Source organism: Panulirus ornatus, chromosome 3 (assembly GCF_036320965.1).
Source record: "Panulirus ornatus isolate Po-2019 chromosome 3, ASM3632096v1, whole genome shotgun sequence".
Lineage (NCBI taxonomy): Eukaryota > Metazoa > Arthropoda > Malacostraca > Decapoda > Palinuridae > Panulirus > Panulirus ornatus.
The window spans coordinates 65003458-65025122 of record NC_092226.1 but is presented as its reverse complement, the minus strand read 5'-3'; the positions used below and the strand labels follow the sequence as shown (position 1 = coordinate 65025122).

General features: G+C 42.1%; 1 protein-coding gene and 1 long non-coding RNA gene across 46 annotated transcripts in view; both read left to right on the top strand.

Moving 5' to 3' along the window:
• LOC139762916 (CUGBP Elav-like family member 1) overlaps positions 1-21665 on the top strand; it is a 464351-nt gene that overhangs the window by 338618 nt on the left and 104068 nt on the right. The gene's annotated exons all lie outside the window — the stretch shown is intronic.
• Positions 1570-20430, top strand: LOC139763035 (uncharacterized). The gene is made up of 2 exons (XR_011716020.1): positions 1570-8850; positions 8918-20430. It is a non-coding gene; the product is annotated as an uncharacterized lncRNA (long non-coding RNA).

The following is a 21665-nucleotide window of genomic DNA, read 5'->3' as shown; positions in this document are numbered from 1 at the left end:
TCCAGAGGACTTTGATGTGTAACTTTTATTATTCATGGTTGCATATATGCAAGCTTCAGGTTTTGATGAGTAATGACAGTTGACTAAATTATACAGATCAGACATAAGATTCCATTGATCTTATCCTAGGTGTGATCTGTTTTATTGATGCCAGTAAAGTAATGTATCCCATATATTGAGTCTCCAGTTATTAGGTTTGCTATATGATGTTGAATTTTGATTAGATATCGAAAGGCTCTCACTTTCATTAATTAATTGGCATAAGCTTGAAGATAGAGCCACATGGTTTGAATATGCTGGAAGGTAAAAGGCATGCACAGGTTAGAGTGAATTGGAGCAATATTGTATACAGGGGTTGATGTTCTGTGAGAGGGATTGAACTAGGGTATACAGAGCAGCCTGGGAAAATCATGGAAAGGTCTGTGGGGCCTGGTTATGGATAGGGGGCTGTGGTTTATGTGTATTACACATGACAGCAAAAGAATGGATGTAAGCAAATGAGCCCTTTTCTTTATTTGCTCCTGGTGCTACCTTGTTGATACAGGAAAAAGCAAAAAGGTTTGAGAAAAGAGGAAGAAAACAGTATACACACACACACACACACACACACACACACACACACACACACACACATACATACATATATTGGAAAAGATCACAGGTCTATGGGGCTTAGATGTGGATAGAGAGCTGTGGTTTTGGTGCATTACACATCACAGCTAGAGACTTAGTGTACATGAATGTGGCCTTTTTTCTCTGTTTTCTCCTAGTACTACCTCGCTAAAGCGGGGGGTAGTGATGTTTCCTGTGGGGCATGGTAGCACCAGTAACGGGTTAAGACCAGCAAGTATGAATATGTACATGTATATAAAGGGGATAAGAGTGAGTGCTCAAATTTCAGAGGTATAAGTTTGTTGAGGATGTGTGGATCAGGTGTTTGCTTTGAAGAATGTATGTGAGAAATACTTAGAAAAGCAAATGGATTTGTATGTAGCATTTATGGATCTGGAGAAGGCATATGATAGAGTTGATAGAGATGCTCTGTGGAAGGTATTAAGAATATATGGTGTGGGAGGAAAGTTGTTGGAAGCAGTGAAAAGTTTTTATCGAGGATGTAAGGCATGTGTACGTGTAGGAAGAGAGGAAAGTGATTGGTTCTCAGTGAATATAGGTTTGCGGCAGGGGTGTGTGATGTCTCCATGGTTGTTTAATTTGTTTATGGATGGGGTTGTTAGGGAGGTAAATGCAAGAGTTTTGGAAAGAGGGGCAAGTATGAAGTCTGTTGGGGATGAGAGAGCTTGGGAAGTGAGTCAGTTGTTGTTCGCTGATGATACAGCGCTGGTGGCTGATTCATGTGAGAAACTGCAGAAGCTGGTGACTGAGTTTGGTAAAGTGTGTGGAAGAAGAAAGTTAAGAGTAAATGTGAATAAGAGCAAGGTTATTAGGTACAGTAGGGTTGAGGGTCAAGTCAATTGGGAGGTGAGTTTGAATGGAGAAAAACTGGAGGAAGTGAAGTGTTTTAGATATCTGGGAGTGGATCTGGCAGCGGATGGAACCATGGAAGCGGAAGTGGATCATAGGGTGGGGGAGGGGGCGAAAATTCTGGGGGCCTTGAAGAATGTGTGGAAGTCGAGAACATTATCTCGGAAAGCAAAAATGGGTATGTTTGAAGGAATAGTGGTTCCAACAATGTTGTATGATTGCGAGGCGTGGGCTATGGATAGAGTTGTGCGCAGGAGGATGGATGTGCTGGAAATGAGATGTTTGAGGACAATGTGTGGTGTGAGGTGGTTTGATCGAGTGAGTAACGTAAGGGTAAGAGAGATGTGTGGAAATAAAAAGAGCGTGGTTGAGAGAGCAGAAGAGGGTGTTTTGAAGTGGTTTGGGCACATGGAGAGGATGAGTGAGGAAAGATTGACCAAGAGGATATATGTGTCGGAGGTGGAGGGAACAAGGAGAAGAGGGAGACCAAATTGGAGGTGGAAAGATGGAGTGAAAAAGATTTTGTGTGATCGGGGCCTGAACATGCAGGAGGGTGAGAGGAGGGCAAGGAATAGAGTGAATTGGAACGATGTGGTATACCGGGGTTGACGTGCTGTCAGTGGATTGAATCAAGGCATGGAAAGCTGTGTAGGTATGTATATTTGCGTTTGTGGACGTATGTATATACATGTGTATGGGGGGGTTGGGCCATTTCTTTCGTCTGTTTCCTTGCGCTACCTTGCAAACGCGGGAGACAGCGACAAAGTATAATAAATATAATATATGTTTGTTGGGTATTCCTGGTAAATTATATGGGAGGGTATTGATTGAGAGGGTGAAGGCATGTACAGAGCATCAGATTGGGGAAGAGCAGTGTGGTTTCAGAAGTGGTAGAGGATGTGTAGATCAGGTGTTTGCTTTGAAGAATGTATGTGAAAAATACTTAGAAAAGCAAATGGATTTGTATGTTGCATTTATGGCTCTGGAGAAGGCATATGATAGAGTTGATAGAGATGCTGTGTGGAAGGTATTAAGAATATATGGTGTGGGAGGCAAGTTGTTAGAAGCAGTGAAAAGTTTTTATCGAGGATGTAAGGCATGTGTACGTGTAGGAAGAGAGGAAAGTGATTGGTTCTCAGTGAATGTAGGTTTGCGGCAGGGGTGTGTGATGTCTCCATGGTTGTTTAATTTGTTTATGGATGGAGTTGTTAGGGAGGTGAATGCAAGAGTTTTGGAAAGAGGGGCAAGTATGAAGTCTGTTGTGGATGAGAGAGCTTGGGAAGTGAGTCAGCTGTTGTTCGCTGATGATACAGCGCTGGTGGCTGATTCATGTGAGAAACTGCAGAAACTGGTGACTGAGTTTGGTAAAGTGTGTGAAAGAAGAAAGTTAAGAGTAAATGTGAATAAGAGCAAGGTTATTAGGTACAGTAGGGTTGAGGGTCAAGTCAATTTGGAGGTAAGTTTGAATGGAGAAAAACTGGAGAAAGTAAAGTGTTTTAGATATCTGGGAGTGGATCTGGCAGCGGATGGAACCATGAAAGCGGAAGTGGATCATAGGGTGGGGGAGGGGTCGAAAATCCTGGGAGCCTTGAAGAATGTGTGGAAGTTGAGAACATTATCTCGGAAAGCAAAAATGGGTATGTTTGAAGGAATAGTGGTTCCAACAATGTTGTATGGTTGCAAGGCTTGGGCTATGGATAGAGTTGTGCGCAGGAGGGAGGATGTGCTGGAAATGAGATGTTTGAGGACAATGTGTGGTGTGAGGTGGTTTGATTGAGTAAGTAACTAAGGGTAAGAGAGATGTGTGGAAATAAAAAAAGCGTGGTTGAGAGAGCAGAAGAGGGTGTTTTGAAATGGTTTGGAGAGAATGAGTGAGGAAAGATTGACCAAGAGGATATATGTGTCGGAGGTGGAGGGAACGAGAAGTGGGAGACCAAATTGGAGGTGGAAAGATGAAGTGAAAAAGATTTTGTGTGATCGGGGCCTGAACATGCAGGAGGGTGAAAGGAGGGCAAGGAATAGAGTGAATTGGAACGATGTGGTATACCGGGGTTGACGTGATGTCAGTGGATTGAATCAAGGCATGTGAAGCGTCTGGGGTAAACCATGGAAAGCTGTGTAGGTATGTATATTTGCGTGTGTAGAAGTGTATGTATATACATGTGTATGGGGGTGGGTTGGGCCATTTCTTTCGTCTGTTTCCTTGCGCTACCTCGCAAACGCAGGAGACAGCGGCAAAAAAAAAAAAAAAAAAAATGTATATAGTGATACTATTTACCATTTCTCACCTTAGCGAGGTAGCGTTAAGAACAGAGGACTGGGCTTTTGAGGGAATATCGTCACCTGGCCCCCTTCTCTGTTCCTTCTCTCAGAAAATTAAAAAAAAAAGAAAGAGAGAGAGAGGGGAGGATTTTGAGCCCCCGATCCCTTCCCTTTTAGTCACCTTCTATGACACACAGGGAATACATGGGAAGTATTCTTTCTCCCCTATCCCCAGGGGTGGGGGAGGGGGCAAAAGTTCTGGGAGCGTTGAAGAATGTGTGGAAGTCGAGAACATTATCTTGGAAAGCAAAAATGGTCATGTTTGAAGGAATAGTGGTTCCAACGATGTTATATGGTTGCGAGGCATGGGCTATGGATAGAGTTGTGCGGAGGAGGGTGGATGTGCTGGAAATGAGATGTTTGATGACAGTATGTGGTGTGAGATGGTTTGATCGAGTAAGTGATAATAGGGTAAGAGAGATGTGTGGTAAGAAAAAATGTGGTTGAGAGAGCAGAAGAGGGTGTTTTGAAATGGTTTGGTCACATGGAGACAATGAGTGAGGAAAGATCGACAAAGAGGATATATGTGTCAGAGGTGGAGGGAATGAGGAGAAGTGGGAGACCTGATTGGAGGTGTAAAGATGGAGTGAAAAAGATTTTGAGTGATCGGGGCCTGACCATGCAGGAGGGTGAAAGGCGTGCAAGGAATAGAGTGAATTGGAATGATGTGCTATACCGGGGTCGACGTGCTGTCAATGGATTGAACCAGGGCATGTGAAGCATCTGGGGTAAACCATGGAAAGTTCTGTGGGGCCTGGATGTGGAAAGGGTGCTGTGGTTTCGGTGCATTATTACATGACAGCTAGAGACTGAGTATGAACGAATGTGGCCTTTGTTGTCTTTTTCTAGCGCTACCTCGCACACATGAGGAGGGAGGGGGTTGTTATTTCATGTGTGGAGGGGTGGTGACGGAAATGAACAAGGGCAGACAATATGAATTATGTACATGTGTATATATGTATATATCTGTGTGTGTATATATATATGTATACGTTGAAATGTATAGGTATGTATATTTGCGTGTGTTGACGTGTATGTATATACATGTGTATGTGGGTGTGTTGGGCCATTCTTTCATCTGTTTCCTTGTGCTACCTCACTAATGCAGGAGACAGTGACAGAGTATAATAAATGTTATATTAATGTATTTAAATGCCCACATTCGCACATATGCATATCGACATATACATGCTCATACACAGTCATTACATACATACACATGTACATATTCATACTTGCTTGCCTTCATCCTTTCCTGTCGCAACCCCACCCCTCAGGAAAACAGCATTGTTATTCCCTGCTTCAGCGAGGCAGCACCAGGAACACAGACAAAAAGGCCACATTCGTTCACACTCAGTTTCTAGCTGTCATGTGTAGTGCACCAAAACCACAGCTCCCTATCCACATCCAGGCCCCACAGACCTTTCCATGGTTTACTCCAGACACTTCACATTCCCTAGTTCAGTTCATTGACAGCACGTTGACCCCGGTATAGCACATCATTCCAATTCACTATATTCCTTGCATGCGTCTCACCCTCCTGTATGTTCAGGCCCCAATCGCTTAAAATGTTTTTCACTCCATCCTTCCACTGCCAATTTGTTCTCCCGCTTCACCTTGTTCCCTCCACCTCTGACACATATATCCTGGTGATAAGGGAGAAAGAATACTTCCCACATATTCCCTGCGTGTCATACAGGGCAACTAAAAGGGGAGAGAGTGGGAGCTGGAAATCCTCCTGTCCAGTTTTGACTTTTCCAAAAGAAGGAACAGAGAATGGGGCCAAGTGAGGATTTCCCCTCTTAGGCTCAGTCCTATGTTCTTGAGGCTACCTTACTAACACGGGAAATGATGAATATGTATGAAGAAAAATCCCCCAACCCCACCCCACCCTTCTTCCTTGTATTTGAATTCCTATAAAGGGAAACAGAAGAAGGAGTCAAGCAGGGAGTGCTCATCCTCCTCAAATGCTCAGATTGGCTTGTCTGAATGCTTGGATATAACCAAGATGAGAAGACAGGAGAGATAGGTAATATGTTTGAGGAAAGAAACCTGGATGTTCTGGCTGAGTGGAATGAAGCTCAAGGGTAAAGGGGAAGAGTGGTTTGGGAAAGTCTTGGAAGTAAAGTCAGGGGTTGGTGAGAGGACAAGAGCTAAGGAAGGAGTAGCACTACTCCTGAAGTAGGAGTTTTGAGAGTATGTTTTAAAATGTAAGAAAGTAAATTCTAGATTGTGTGGGTAAAACTGAAAGTGGATGCCGGGAGATAGGTGAGTATTGGTAATTATACATCTGGTTATGAAAGGAAAAATCATGCGAGGCAGGAGTTTACGAGCAGTTGAGTGAGTGTCAGCAGTTTTGGTGTACAAGAGTGGGTATTAGTGATGGATGATTTGAATGCAAAGGTGAGTAATGTGGCAGTTGATGACATAATTGATTTGCATGGGGTCTTCAGTGATGTGAATGGAAATTGTGAAGAGCTTGTGGTTTTATGTGCTGAAAAAGACTGGAGATTGGGAAGACTTGGTTTAAAAAGACAGATATACACAAGTATATTTATGTGAGTAGAAGAGAAGGTTTTGTGTAGAAGAGACTTTTGGATGTAAATGTGCTGAGAGGTGCAGCTGGTGGGATGTCTGATCACTATTTTGTGGAAGTGAGATGAAAGGTTTACAAAGGTTTTCATACAAGAGGAGACAGAGTTGGGGAGAAAATAATGGTGAGAGTAAGTGAGCTTGGAAAGGAGATTTGTGTGGAGAAATACCAGGAGAGATTAAGTACAGTATAGTAAAAGGTGAGAGCAAATGATAAGAGAGGAGTGGGTGAGGAATGCAATGTATTAGGGAAGCAGTGATGGCATGTGCAAGAGATGCATGTGGCATGAGAAAGGTGGAAGGTGGGTAGATTAGAAAGGTTAGTGAGTAGTCCAGTGAAAAAGTAAAAATGCAAGTGAAAGAGAAAAGAGAGGCATTTGGACAGTACTTACAAGGAAGGAGCAAAAGTGACTGGGAGATGATAAGAGTAAGCAGTAGGAGGTCAAGAGGAAGGTGCGAGGGTTGAAAAAGAAGGCAAATGAAAGTTTGGGTGAAAGAGTATCAAATATGTTATGGAAGGAGGTAAGTAATGTGCGAAAGACAAGAGAACAAATGGGAACATTGATGAAGAGAGCAAGGGGGGAAGTGAGAACAGGTAGGGATGGAGTGAGTATTTTGAAGGATTGTTGAATTTGTTTGATGATAAGAGTTGCAGATGTAGTGTGTTTTGGTCAGAGTGGTGTGCAAAGCAAGAGTGTCATGGAGAGTGGTTTGGTGAAGAGAGAAGAGGTGGTGAAAGCCTTGTGGAAGGTGAAATCTGGCAAGATCCAGGAGTGGATGGTATTGCATAAGCTTATTGAGCATACCAGGAGAATTGTATGGAAGGGGATTCATTGAAATGGTCAAGGCAGTACTACCCATCTGGGTATCAGGAGGGTTAGTGGCATCTGTTTAGTGAGCTAGCACTATAGTGGTTGTCAAGTTGCACTCCATTGATCCAGGTAGCTGTCTTTTCTTTCTGCCTCACAAACATGTGGACTACCAGCATTCTATCCACAAACGTACAATCACTCCTTGTCAGTTTATTCTTCATAACTCCATAGATTTCCTGTGGTGAGTTTATGCCTTACCCCTGCCTTTTGGCAAAATGGTAGGAGCAGTAGATAGTAGTAGTAGTAGGTAGGAACATTTAGGTTGGATTATTAGGTAGAAACATTTGGTAAAAGTAGTAGGTAGGAGCATTAGATAGAAGTAGTCTTTAGGAACATTAGGTTGGAGCCTCTGCAGACATTGTGCCAGACTTGCCCTCTGCCAGTGGCCTGTTAAGGGTAAGGTGCTAAAAGCTAAGAAGTGACCCTGGAGTTCTTTAGTTATGGAGACTCTGTTGCCGTGGCCACCCCTTTAAGGGAGTTCCAGTTGGAACACGCATCAGAGATATAGATAGTGTGAAGGCATGTACAGAGCACCATATTGGGGAGGAACAGTATCATTTAAGAAGTGGTAGCAGATGTGTGGAGCAGTTGTTTGCTTTTCAGAATGTTTGTGATAGAAAAACAGAAGGATTTGTGTATGGCATTTATGGATCTGGAGAAGGCATATGATAGGGTTGATAGACATGCTTTGTGGAAGGCATTAAGAATATATGGTGTGGGAAGTAAGCTGCTAAAAGCAATGAGAAATTTTTACCAAGGGTTTAAGGCATGTGTATGAGTAGGAAAACAGGAGAGTGATTGGTTCCCAGTGAAGGTCAGTCTGCAGTAGGGGTGTGTGATGTCACCATGGTTGTTTAATATGCTTATAGATGTGGTGGTTAGGGAGGTAAATATAAGATTTTTGGGGATAAGGACGAGTTCACAGTCTGTTAGGGATGATTGGGCCTGGGAAGTGAGTCAGTTTTTTTTTGCCAATGATACAGCATGGTGGCTGATTTCAAGTGAGAAACTGCAGAAGTTGGTGGTTGGAAAAGTATGTGAAAGGAGAAAGTTGAGAGTGAATGTGAATAAGAGCAAGGTTATTAGGTTCAGCAGGGTTGAAGGACAAGTTAGGTGGGAATTAAGTTTGAATGGTGAAAAATTGGAGGAAGTGAAGTCTTTTTGACATGTGGGAGTGGACTCGGCAGGGGATGGAACCATGGAAGCAGAAGTAAGTCAAAGGGTTGGAGAGGGGGTAAAGGTTCTAGGAGCAATTAAGAATGTGTGGAAAGAGAGAACATTATCTCAAAGAGCAAAAATGAGTATGTTTGAAGGCATTGTAGTTCCAACAATCTTATATGGTTGTGAGGCATGGGGTATAGATAGGGTTGTGTGGAGGAGGATGGATGTGTTGGAGATGAAATATTTGAGGACAATATGTTGTGTGAGGTGGTTTGATCGAGTAAGTAATGAAAGGATAAGAGAGATGTGTGGTAATAAAAAGAGTGGGTTTGAGAGAGCAGAAGAGATTGTATTGAAATGGTTTGGACATAGGGAGAGAATGAGTAAGGAAAGGTGGATAAAGAGGTTATATATGTCAGAGGTGAAGGGAAGGACATAGGGAGAGAATGAGTAAGGAAAGGTGGATAAAGAGGTTATATATGTCAGAGGTGAAGGGAACAAGGAGAAGCAGGATTCCAAATTGGAGATGGAAGGATGGAGTGAAAAAGATTTTGAGCGATCAAGGCCTGAACGTGCAGGAGGGTGAAAATGCGTGCATTGTATAGAGTGAATTGGAATGATGTAGTATACTAGAGTTGACATGCTGTCAGTGGACTGAAAATGGAACCACGGAAGCGGAAGTGAGTCACAGGGTGGGGGAAGGGGCGAAAGTTCTGGGAGCATTGAAAAATGTGTGGAAGGCGAGAACATTATCTCAGAAAGCAAAAATGGGTATGTTTAAAGGAATAGTGGTTCCAACAATGTTATGTGGTTGCGAGGTGTGGGCTATAGATAGAGTTGTACGGAGGAGGGTGGATGTGTTGGAAATGAGATGTTTGAGGACAATATGTGGTATGAGGTGGTTTGATCGAATAAGTAATGAAAGGGTAAGAGAGATGTGTGGTAATAAAAAAAGTGTGGTTGAGAGAGCAGAAGAGGGTGTTTTGAAATGGTTTGGTCACATTAAGAGAATGAGTGAGGAAAGATTGACAAAGAGGATATATGTGTCAGAGGTGGAGGGAACAAGAAGTGGGAGACCAAATTGGAGGTGGAAAGATGGAGTGAAAAATATTTTGAGCGATCGGGGCCTGAACATGCAGGAGGGTGAAAGGCGGGCAAGGAATGAAGTGAATTGGAACGATGTGGTATACCGGGGTCGATGTGCTGTCAATGGATTGAACCAAGGCATGTGAAGCGTCTGGGGTAAACCACGGAAAGTTGTGTGGGGCCTGGATGTGGAAAGGGAGCTGTGGTTTCAGTACATTATACATGACAGCTAGAGACTGAGTGTGAACGAATGTGGCCTTTGTTATCTTTTCCTAGCGCTACCTCGCATGCATGTAGGGGGAGGGGGTTGTGATTTCACGTGTGGCGGGGTGGCAACGGGAATGAATAAGGGCAGCAAGTATGAATTATGTACATGTGTATATATGTATACATCTGTGTATGTATATATTTGTATGCATTGAAATGTATAGGTATGTATATGTGCATGTGTGGACATGTATGAATATACATGTGTATGTGGGTGTGTTGGGGCATTCTTTCGTCTGTTTCCTTGCGCTACCTCGCTAACGCGGGAGACAGCGACAAAGCAAAATAAATAAATTAATAGATATATATATATATATATATATATATATATCTTTCTTTCTTTCTTTTAAACTATTCGCCATTTCCCTGCGTTAGCGAGGTAGCATTAAGAACAGAGGACTGGGCCTTTGAGGGAATACCCTCACCTGGCCCAATTCTCTGTTCCTTCTTTTGGAAAAAAAAAAAAAAACGAGAGGGGAGGATTTCCAGCCCCCTGCTCCCTCCCCTTTTAGTCGCCTTGGGAGTAAAGTCAGGTGTTAGTGAGAGGACAAGAGCAAGGGAAGGAGTAGCAGGAGTGGTGGGAGTATAAGAGTGTAAGAAAGTAACTAGATTGATATGGGTAAAACTGAAAAGTGGATGGAGAGAGATGGGTGATTATTGGTGCATATGCACCTGGGCATGAGAAGAAAGGTCATGAGAGGCAAGAGTTTTGGGAGCAGCTGAGTGAGTGTGTTAGTAGTTTTGATGCACGAGACTGGGTTATAGTGATGGGTGATTTGAATGCAAAGGTGAGTCATGGGGCAGTTGAAGGAATAATTGGTGTACATGGGGTGTTCAGTGTTGTAAATGGAAATGGTGAAGAGCTTGTAGATTTGTGTGCTGAAAAAGGACTGGTGATTGGGAATACCTGGTTTAAAAAGAGAGATATACATAAGTATGTGTATGTAAGTAGGGGAGATGGCCAGAGAGCGTTATTGGATTATGTTTTAATTGATAGGCGTGTGAAAGAGACTTTTGGATGTTAATGTGCTGAGAGGTGCAACTGGAGGGATGTCTGATCATTATCTTGAGGAGGCAAAGGTGAAGATTTGTGGAGGTTTTCAGAAAAGAGAGAATGTTGGGGTGAAGAGAGTGGTGAGAGTAAGTGAGCTTGGGAAGGAGACTTGTGTGAGGAAATACCAGGAGAGACTGAGTACAGAATGGAAAAAGGTGAGAACAAAGGAGGTAAGGGGAGTGGGGGAGGAATGGGATGTATTTAGGGAAGCAGTGATGGCTTGGACAAAAGATGCTTGTGGCATGAGAAGCATGGGAGGTGGGCAGATTAGAAAGGGTAGTGAGTGGTGGGATGAAGAAGTAAGATTATTAGTGAAAGAGAAGGGAGAGGCATTTGGACAATTTTTGCTGGGAAATAATGCAAATGACTTGGAGATGTATAAAAAAAATGAGGCAGGAGGTCAAGAGAAAGGTGGAAGAGGTGAAAAAGAGGGCAAATGAGAGTTGGGGTGAGAGAGTATCATTAAATTTTAGGGAGAATAAAAAAGATGTTTTGGAAGGAGGTAAATAAAGTGCGTAAGACAAGGGAACAAATTGGAACATCAGTGAAAGGGGCTAATGGGGAGGTGATAACAAGTAGTGGTGATGTGAGAAGGAGATGGCGTGAGTATTTTGAAGGTTTGTTGAATGTGATACAGTGGCAGATACAGGGTGTTTTGGTTGAGGTGGTGTGCAAAGTGAGAGGGTTAGGGAGAATGATTTAGTGAACAGAGAAGAGGTAGTAAAAGTTTTGTGGAAGATGAAAGCTGGCAAGGCAGCAGGTTTGGATGGTATTGCAGTGGAATTTATTAAAATGGGGGTGACTGTATTGTTGACTGGATGGTAAGGTTATTTGATGTATGTATGAATGACTCATGGTGAGGTGCCTGAGGACTGGCAGAATGCTTGCATAGTGCCATTGTACAAAGGCAAAGGGGCTAAAGATAAAAGTGAGTGCTCAAATTACAGAGGTATAAGTTTGTTGAGTATTCCTGGTAAATTATATGGGAGGGTATTGATTGAGAGGGTGAAGGCATGTACAGAGCATCAGATTGGGGAAGAGCAGTGTGGTTTCAGAAGTGGTAGAGGATGTGTGGATCAGGTGTTTGCTTTGAAGAATGTAAGTGAGAAATACTTAGAAAAGCAAATGGATTTGTATGTAGCATTTATGGATCAGGAGAAGGCATATGATAGAGTTGATAGAGATGCTCTGTGGAAGGTATTAAGAATATATGGTGTGGGAGGCAAGTTGTTAGAAGCAATGAAAAGTTTTTACCAAGGATGTAAGGCATGTGTGTGAGTAGGAAGAGAGGAAAGTGATTGGTTCTCAGTGAATGTAGGTTCGCAGCAGGGGTGCGTGATGTCTCCATGGTTGTTTAATTTGTTTATGGATGGGGTTGTTAGGGAGGTGAATGCAAGAGTTTTGGAGAGAGGGGCAAGTATGCAGTCTGTTGTGGATGAGAGAGCTTGGGAAGTGAGTCAGTTGTTGTTCACTGATGGTACAGCACTGGTAGCTAATTCAAATGAGAAACTGCAGAAGCTGGTGACTGAGTTTGGTAAAGTGTGTTTAGTAAAGTGTGTGAAAGAAGAAAGCTGAAAGTAAATGTGAATAAGAGCAAGGTTATTAGGTACAGTAAGGTTGAGGGACAAGTCAATTGGGAGGTAAGTTTGAATGGAGAAAAATTGGAGGAAGTGAGGTGTTTTAGATATCTGGGAGTGGATTTGGCAGTGGATGGAACCATAGAAGCGGAAGTGAATCATAGGGTGGGGGAGGGGGCGAAGGTTCTGGGAGCATTGAAAAATGTGTGGAAGTCGAGAATGTTATCTTGGAAAACAAAAATGGGTGTTTGAAGGAATAGTGGTTCCAACAGTGTTATATGGTTGTGAGGTGTGGGCTATAGATAGAGTTGTGCGGAGGAGGGTGGATGTTCTGGAAATGAGATGTTTGAGGACAATATGTGGTGTGAGGTGGTTTGATCGAGTAAGTAATGAAAGGGTAAGAGATATACCGGGGTCGACGTGTTGTCAGTGGATTGAACCAGGGTATGTAAAGTGTTTGGGGTAAACCATGGAAAGTTCTGTGGGGCCTGGATGTGGAAAGGAAGCTGTGGTTTCTTTGCATTATACATGTGGTAATAAAAAGAGTTTGGTTGAGAGAGCAGAAGAGGGTGTTTTGAAATTGTTTGGTCACATGGAGAGAATGAGTGAGGAAAGATTGGCAAAGAGGATATATGTTTCCTTGTGCTACCTCACTAACGCGAGAGACAGCAACAAAGTATGATAAATAAAAAGGTGTGCAAGGAACAGAATGAATTGGAACGATGTGATATACCGGGGTCGACGTGCTGTCAGTGGATTGAACCAGGGTATGTAAAGTGTTTGGGGTAAACCATGGAAAGTTCTGTGGGGCCTGGATGTGGAAAGGGAGCTGTGGTTTCTTTGCATTATACATGTGGTAATAAAAAGAGTTTGGTTGAGAGAGCAGAAGAGGGTGTTTTGAAATTGTTTGGTCACATGGAGAGAATGAGTGAGGAAAGATTGGCAAAGAGGATATATGTGTCAGAGGTAGAGGGAACAAGGAGAAGTGGGAGACCAAATTGGAGGTGGAAAGATGGAGGGAAAAATATTTTGAGTGATTGGGGCCTGAACATGCAGGAGGGTGAAAGGCGTGCAAGGAATAGAGTGAATTGGAATGATGTGGTATACTGGGGTCGATGTGCTGTCAGTGGATTGAACCAGGGCATGTGAAGCGTCTGGGGTAAACCTTGGAAAGTTTTGTGGGGCCTGGATGTGGAAAGGGAGCTGTGGTTTTGGTGCATTATACATGACAGCTAGAGACAGTGTGAACAAATGTGGCCTTTGTTGTCATTTCCTAGCGCTACCTCGCACACATGCGTTGGAAGGGGGTTCTCATTTCATGTGTGGCGGGGTGGCGATGGCAGTTGATAAGGGCAGACAGTATGAATTATGTACATGTGTATATATGTATATGTCTGTGTGTGTATATGTATGTATACATTGAGATGTATAGGTAAGTATTTGTGCGTGTGTGGGCGTGTATGTATATACATGTGTATGTGGGTGGGTATGACCATTCTTTCATCTGTTTCCTTGTGCTACCTCACTAACGCGAGAGACAGCAACAAAGTATGATAAATAAAAAGGTGTGCAAGGAACAGAATGAATTGGAACGATGTGATATACCGGGGTCGACGTGCTGTCAGTGGATTGAACCAGGGTATGTAAAGTGTTTGGGGTAAACCATGGAAAGTTCTGTGGGGCCTGGATGTGGAAAGGGAGCTGTGGTTTCTTTGCATTATACATGACAGCTAGAGACTGAATGTGAACAAATGTGGCCTTTGTTGTCTTTCCCTAGTGCTACCTCGCACACATGTGGGGGAGGGGGTTGTCATTTCATGTGTGGCGGGGTATCAACGGGAATGAATAAGGGAAGACAGTATGAATTATGTACATGTGTATATATGTATGTGTCTTTGTGTGTATTTATATGTATAAGTTGAGATGTATTGGTATGTATATGTGCGTGTGTGGACGTGTATGTCAATACATGTGGGTGGGTTGGGCCATTCTTTCGTCTGTTTCCTTGTGCTTCCTCGCTAACATGGGAGACAGTGACAAAGTATAATGAATATGAATAGTGTTGAAATGTATTGGTATGTATATGTGTGTGTGGGGGGGGTTTTATGTGTATACGTGTGTATGTGGATGGTTTGGGCCATTTTTTCGTCTGTTTCTTTGTGCTACCTTGCTAACGCAGGAGACAGCGACTAATTATGATAATGATTTTTAACCTTCAACATAATCAACATCTATAACATCTTCAAACCTACCTCTTCACATATCTCTAGATAAACTCCCCAGTTGCAGTACTTTGTCAGCATTCCCAGCAAGCACCTCTGTTGAGATTTCAATGCCCACCATTCCACTTGGCTCAACACATACACTCATGATCCCCATGTTGAACTACTCATAACCAACTGGAACCTCTTAGAAATCCTCAACACCAACTAACTCCCAACCCACCACCTCCAACAGCTGACCTTGCCAGACATCACATTCTCCTCACCAACACTACAAGTAAGGATCTAACAGGAGCATGCTACATGAACTATCCTCTGACCTCTTTCCCATCCTGATAACACACTGTCTAGAAAAAGAGATTCAGGAAAGCAGACTGGCCAGCTTTCACACAGTAGTAGGAAACAAAGCACCAAAACTTCAGTATAGATGATTCCTCATCCCCAAATTATGTGATCTTACGCTTCATCATCATATCCAACCAAGCCATCAAAAAATACATACCTCAAGGGTACTGAAAGAAATATAACCTAAATTTCTCCTCACTTGTTACCCACATAAAGCAAAGAAACTGGCATAGACACAACCACTGACCATCCTTAGAAATCAGTGAACAAATCCAAATTAGATAATACCATTACTCACCTAATCACTGAAGGACAAATGAAAACTGGCAGTTTTTCTTCAGCACAGTGAATCACAAGATCTACAGCAGCCAAGACTGATACACATTAAAGAAAATATGCCCATATTCCATCAATCCAGTCCCCACTCATGAAGCATCCCTCACCCATTCCAATGAAGTCTCATCTGAAGAACACCCAAACATACGTATGAGACACTACTCATAAATCAACCACATTGTTATGAAGAACCTACATCAAATCCACCTAAAAAACAACTGCCTACCCACCCATTACTCCCACCGATACAAACAGTTCTATTAAAACCTTAAAGAACTTTCTTGTAACAGGCTCTGACAGCATATCAAACTTTCACATGAAACACTATGGCCCATTTGCAGTCCAAGCACAAATTGGTATCTTCAACTATTGGCAGTACAACAAAATACCTAACAAATGGGATCTTACATAACATGTCCTAAAACCCTCCACACCACCCATCTCCCCTATCCCCTGCCGTTAAAATCAATTCTGTCCTTAGTATCCAAACTCTTTGAAAAATGATCCTCAACAAAATCATATTAAACATCCCAATCTCACTCACACAGCATAGATTCGTACCCAAACACTCTATCACCATAGTACACTTTGAGCTCACACAACATATCCTAAATGGCTTCCAGCAATCACAACCCACTACTTGCACTGTACTTGTGGCAGTAGACTTCAACAAAGCTTTTAACACTGTCCCTCGACACATCCTCTTACAAAAAATACTTGAAACCACTCTCCACAACAATACAGTAGTGACAAAAATTGATTAAACAATTTCATAGTGTGCTGCCACGACAACTACAGTCTCTCATAATGCCTTCAGCTCTAAATCACTTAAAGTCTGCAATAGAGTTCCCCTTTATCTCAAACAAACCTCAGTGTGAAGGTCCTTTCATATGCAGATGACCTCAATGTCACATCACAACACTTTGTCACCAGTGTAGCAACAGCAAACATGCAGCTCTGCACACACATTTGGACCAAAGGCTCACCAAGAAGAGAATATCTACTCAAAGCAGAAGTCTTCAATCACTCTTTTAATACCAGATAGACGAGTCCAGTTCACATCATCTAGTTACCTTGAACGGACAGTCTTTCTCACTGAACAAAATTCCAACTTTTCTAAGCATCACATATAACACATGTGACTTTTATTCTGTATGAAAATAGATAACATCAGGCACAAAAGCTACATACAGACTTAGGTTCCCTCAGAACACTCTCTGGCATCAGATTTGGACAAGAAAAGGAATCCCTCAACACCCTATAAGAATGATTCATCTGCTCATTTGTAAACTACTCCTCACTTACCTGGTCTTCACCCTCTCATAAGCAAATATAACAAAGCCGCAAACCAATCACTGACCATCTGGCGAACTCAAACACAGTTCTGTGCAACAGCGCTAAACTTCTCCCACTATATCACTATGATTAACTACAAACCCACTAGGTTATATGTGTTTGGTGTAGGAGTTAGTGAGTAGAGGTTACTTGAATTTGAGGTAGGGGTAAGCTTTTTATTTCTACTTGGGAGTTGGTGGTTAGGTATGGAGTGGTGTGGGTGGCAGGGGTCTACTGCGGTTGCTTAGAATTGAGTTTCAAACATGCTGAGGTGGGATTATATTGGGAGAATCTTAGTTTCATTGTGTAGGTGTTGACTGTTGATGGTTACTAGGCAGCCAGTAATTGTTTTGAGTGCACTCTTTTGTGTGCTTTGCAGTTTTGTTATATTGGCTTTTGAGAAGAAAGCAGACTAAACAAGCAATGCAAAGATTAAAGTGGATTGGTGAAGGATTCTTTTTCTTGTCCAAATTTGGTGCCTGTAAGTGTGCTGAGGTTGTTCAGTTTCTGTGTTGCTTTAGTGCTGATGTTATTGTATGGGGAGTGAATGTTCTGTGTATCATTCATATACGATGCTGAGAATGGTTGGAGTTTTGTTCAGTGGAAGTGATTATCCATTTAAAGTGACTGTACAGTATGAGGTGGATTAATGTCATGCTGTAAGTTAAAAGACTGATTGAAGACGAATGTGATTAGGATATTTTGTTCAGGGTGAGCCATTGTTCCAATGGTGTAATATAGTGCTGCATGTTTATTGTTACTGTTGTGGTTTCAGGGTGTCATATGATTGTGAAGTCGTCTGCATATGAAAGGAATTCATCTTTTGGTTTGCCTTGATTAGAGCTATTTCTGCAAAGATAAAAAAGAATTATATATTGAAATTGAATTGTATGCATTTTTAAAGGTTGCAGAAAAGACAAGTATATAAGTATGTAATTTTTTTTTTTCATATTCCTGTGATTGGGAAGTATGATAATAATGCTCTAGTGTTTTGGACAGTTCAAAGAAAAAGACAGTAACTACAGGAAATATACAGAATACTTTAAATGATTTTCTTCGAGTGTTTGTGTTTTTGAAGTTTGGAAATTAGAGTTGCAAACTGATATGAAACATGTTCTTTTCTCTAATATTACTCTGATTGTGCTGAATTATACTGTATATGATTATTAATGCTCAGAAGTTATGGATAATTTCAAAGAAGTGAAACAATAAGACTTTTCTCTTGTTCAGTGGTATAAAACTCCATACATCAGTTCCACATTATTGGTAGTTCTGGCAGAGTCATATTAAAAACTGATAACGGTACTGATAACAGTAACAAAAGTATTTATATTTTATTTATTATACTTAATCGCCGTCTCCCACATCAGCAAGTTGGCGCAAGGAAACAGACAAATGAATGGCCTAAACTCACCCACATTCACAAGTACATACACAAACACCCACACACACACATATACATACCTATACATTTCAACATATACATATATATACATACACAGACATATACATATATACACATGTGCATATTCACATTTGCTGCCCTCATCCATTCCTGTTGCCACCTTGCCACACATGCAATAGCACCCTCTCCCACGCGCACCGAGGTAGCGCTAGGAAAAGTCAAAAAAGACATTAGTTCACACTCAGTCTTTAGCTGTCATGTGTAATGCACCAAAACCACAGCTCCCTTTCCACATCCAGACCCACAAAACTTTCCATGGTTTAACCCTGATGTAGTAGATAAAAAAATATTATTTCACACTCGCTAGCTTGATTTCATGAAGTTGTGCTGTGTGGATGGTGGGATGGGAGGCAGTTGGCATGTATTGCAAGTTTGGGATGGCCAAGAAAAGTCAGAAAAGGCCTTTGTGGTAAGAGTATCATGCTGTGATTGGCAGACCAGTTTACCACTGTAAGGGATGTTGATGTCACTATTCTGTATACTCAGAAACACCATATCCTTTATTGATTACATTTAGTGACATGTTTATTTTTCTTGGTCTTTCAATCTTATATACTATGTAAAAAGTGGACATCCCCACTACCATCCAAAGAGAGATGTTTGGAAAATATAACGTTATATAAATCAGATTTAACCCCCAGTGGTTGGTCGCATTCCTACACAGAGCACCTTATATATAAAGGATAAAGAGGAAGAGTGGTTTGGGAATGTCATGGGAGTAAAGTCAGGGGTTGGTGAGAGGGCAAGAGCAAAGGAAGGAGTAGCACTACTGAAGCAGGAGTTGTGGAAGTATTTGATAGAGTGTATGTATATTCTAGATTGATGTTGGTTAAAGTGAAAGTGGATGGAGAGAGATAGGTGATTATTGGTGCCTATGCACCTGGTCATGAGAAGAAAGACCATGAGAGGCAAGTGTTTTGGGATCAGCTAAGTGTGTGTGTTAGCATCTTTGATGCATGAGACTGGGTTATAGTGATGGGTGATTTAAATGTGAAGGTGAGTAATGTGGCAGTTGAGGGTATAATTGGTGTACATGGGGTATTCAGTGTTGTAAATGGAAATGGTGAAGAGCTTGTGGATTTGTGTGCTGAAAGAGGACTTGTGGAGAGATGGTCGAAGGGTGTTATTGGATTATATGTTAATTGATAGGTGAGTAAAAGAGAGACTTTTGGATGTTTATGTCCTGAGAGGGGCAGCTGGAGGGATATCTGATCACTGTCTTGTGGAGGCAAAGGTGAAGATTTGTAGTGGTTTCCAGAAAAAAAGAGAGAATGTTGGGGAGAAGAGAGTGGTGAGAGTAAGTGAGCTTGGAAAGGAGATATGCATGAGGAAGTATCAGGAGAGATTGAGTTTAGAATGGCAAAAGGTGAGAGCAAATGATGAGGGGAGTGGATGAGGAATGGGGTGTCTCTAGAGAAGCACTGATAGCTTGCTCAAAAGGTGCATGTGGCATGAGAAAGGTGGGAGGTGGGCAGATTTGAAAAGGGTAGTGAGTGGTGGATGAAGAAGTAAGGTTGTTTGTGAAAGAGAAGAGAGAGGTGTCTGGACAATACCTGCAGGGAAGTAATGCAAGCAACTGGGAGATGTATAAAAAAAAAAGTGGCAGGAGGTCAAGAGAAAGGTGCAAGAGGTTAAAAAGAGGGCAAATGAGAGTTGGGGTGAGAAAGTATCATTGAATTTTAGGGAGAATAAAAATTACAGAGGTATAAGTTTGTTGAGTATTCCTGGTAAATTATATGGGAGGGTATTGATTGAGAGGGTGAAGGCATGTACAGAGCATCAGATTGGGGAAGAGCAGTGTGGTTTCAGAAGTGGTAGAGGATGTGTGGATCAGGTGTTTGCTGTGAAGAATGTATGTGAGAAATACTTGGAAAAGCAAATGGATTTGTGTGTAGCATTTATGGATCTGGAGAAGGCATATGATAGAGTTGATAGAGATGCTCTGTGGAAGGTATTAAATATATGGTGTGGGAGGCAAGTTGTTAGAAGCAGTGAAAAGTTTTATCGAGGATGTAATGCATGTGTACGTGTAGGAAGAGAGGAAAGTGATTGGTTCTCAGTGAATGTAGGTTTAGGGGTGTGTGATGTCTCCATGGTTGTTTAATTTGTTTATGGATGGGGTTGTTAGGGAGGTGAATGCAAGAGTTTTGGAGAGAGGGGCAAGTATGCAGTCTGTTGTGGATGAGAGAGCTTGGGAAGTGAGTCAGTTGTTGTTCGCTGATGATACAGCCCTGGTGGCTGATTCATGTGAGAAACTGCAGAAGCTGTTGACTGAGTTTGGTAAAGTGTGTGAAAGAAGAAAGTTGAGAGTAAATGTGAATAAGAGCAAGGTTATTAGGTACAGTAGGGATGAGGGTCAAGTCAACTGGGAGGTAAGTTTGAATGGAGAAAAACTAGAGGAAGTGAATTGTTTTAGATATCTGGGAGTGGATTTGGCAGTGGATGGAACCATGGAAGTGGAAGTGAATCATAGGGTGTGGGAGGGGGCGAAAACTCTGGGAACCTTGAAGAATGTGTGGAAGTCGAGAACATTATCTCGGAAAGCAAAAATGGGTATGTTTGAAGGAATAGTGGTTCCAATAATGTTGTATGGTTGCGAGGTGTGGGCTATGGATAGAGTTGTGCGCAGGAGGGTGGATGTGCTGAAAATGAGATGTTTGAGGACAATATGTGGTGTGAGTTGGTTTGATCGAGTAAGTAATAATAGGGTAAGAGAGATGTGTGGTAATAAAAAGAGTGTGGTTGAGAGAGCAGAAGAGGGTGTTTTGAAATGGTTTGGTCACATGGAGAGAATGAGTGAGGAAAGATTGACCAAGAGGATATATGTGTCAGAGGTGGAGGGAACGAGAAGAAGTGGGAGACCAAATTGGAGGTGGAAAGATGGAGTGAAAAAGATTTTGAGTGATTGGGGCCTGAACATGCAGGAGGGTGAAAGGCGTGCAAGGAATAGAGTGAATTGGAACGATGTGGTATACTGTGGTTGACGTGCTGTCAGTGGATTGAACCAGGGCATGTGAAGCGTCTGGGGTAAACCATGGAAAGTTCTGTGGGGCCTGGATGTGGAAAGGGAGCTCTGGTTTCGGTGCATTATTACATGACAGCTAGAGACTGAGTGTGAACGAATGTGGCCTTTGTTGTCTTTTCCTAGCGCTACCTCGCACACATGGGGTGGAGGGGGTTGTTATTTCATGTGTGTCGAGGTGGTGATGGGAATGAATAAGGGCAGACTATGAATTATGTGCATGTATATATATGTATATGTCTGTGTGTATATATGTGTATACGTTGAGATGTGTAGGTATTTATATTTGTGTGTGTGGACGTGTATGTATATACATACATGTGTATGTGGGTGGGTTGAGCCATTCTTTCGTCTGTTTCCTTGCACTACCTCGCTAATGCGGGAGACAGCGACAAAGCAAAATAAATAAAATAAAAAATAAAAAGATATTTTGGAAGGAGGTAAATGACATGCATAAGACAAGAGAACAAATGGGAACAACGGTGAAGGGGGCAAGTGGGGAGGTAATAACAAGTAGTATTTAAGTG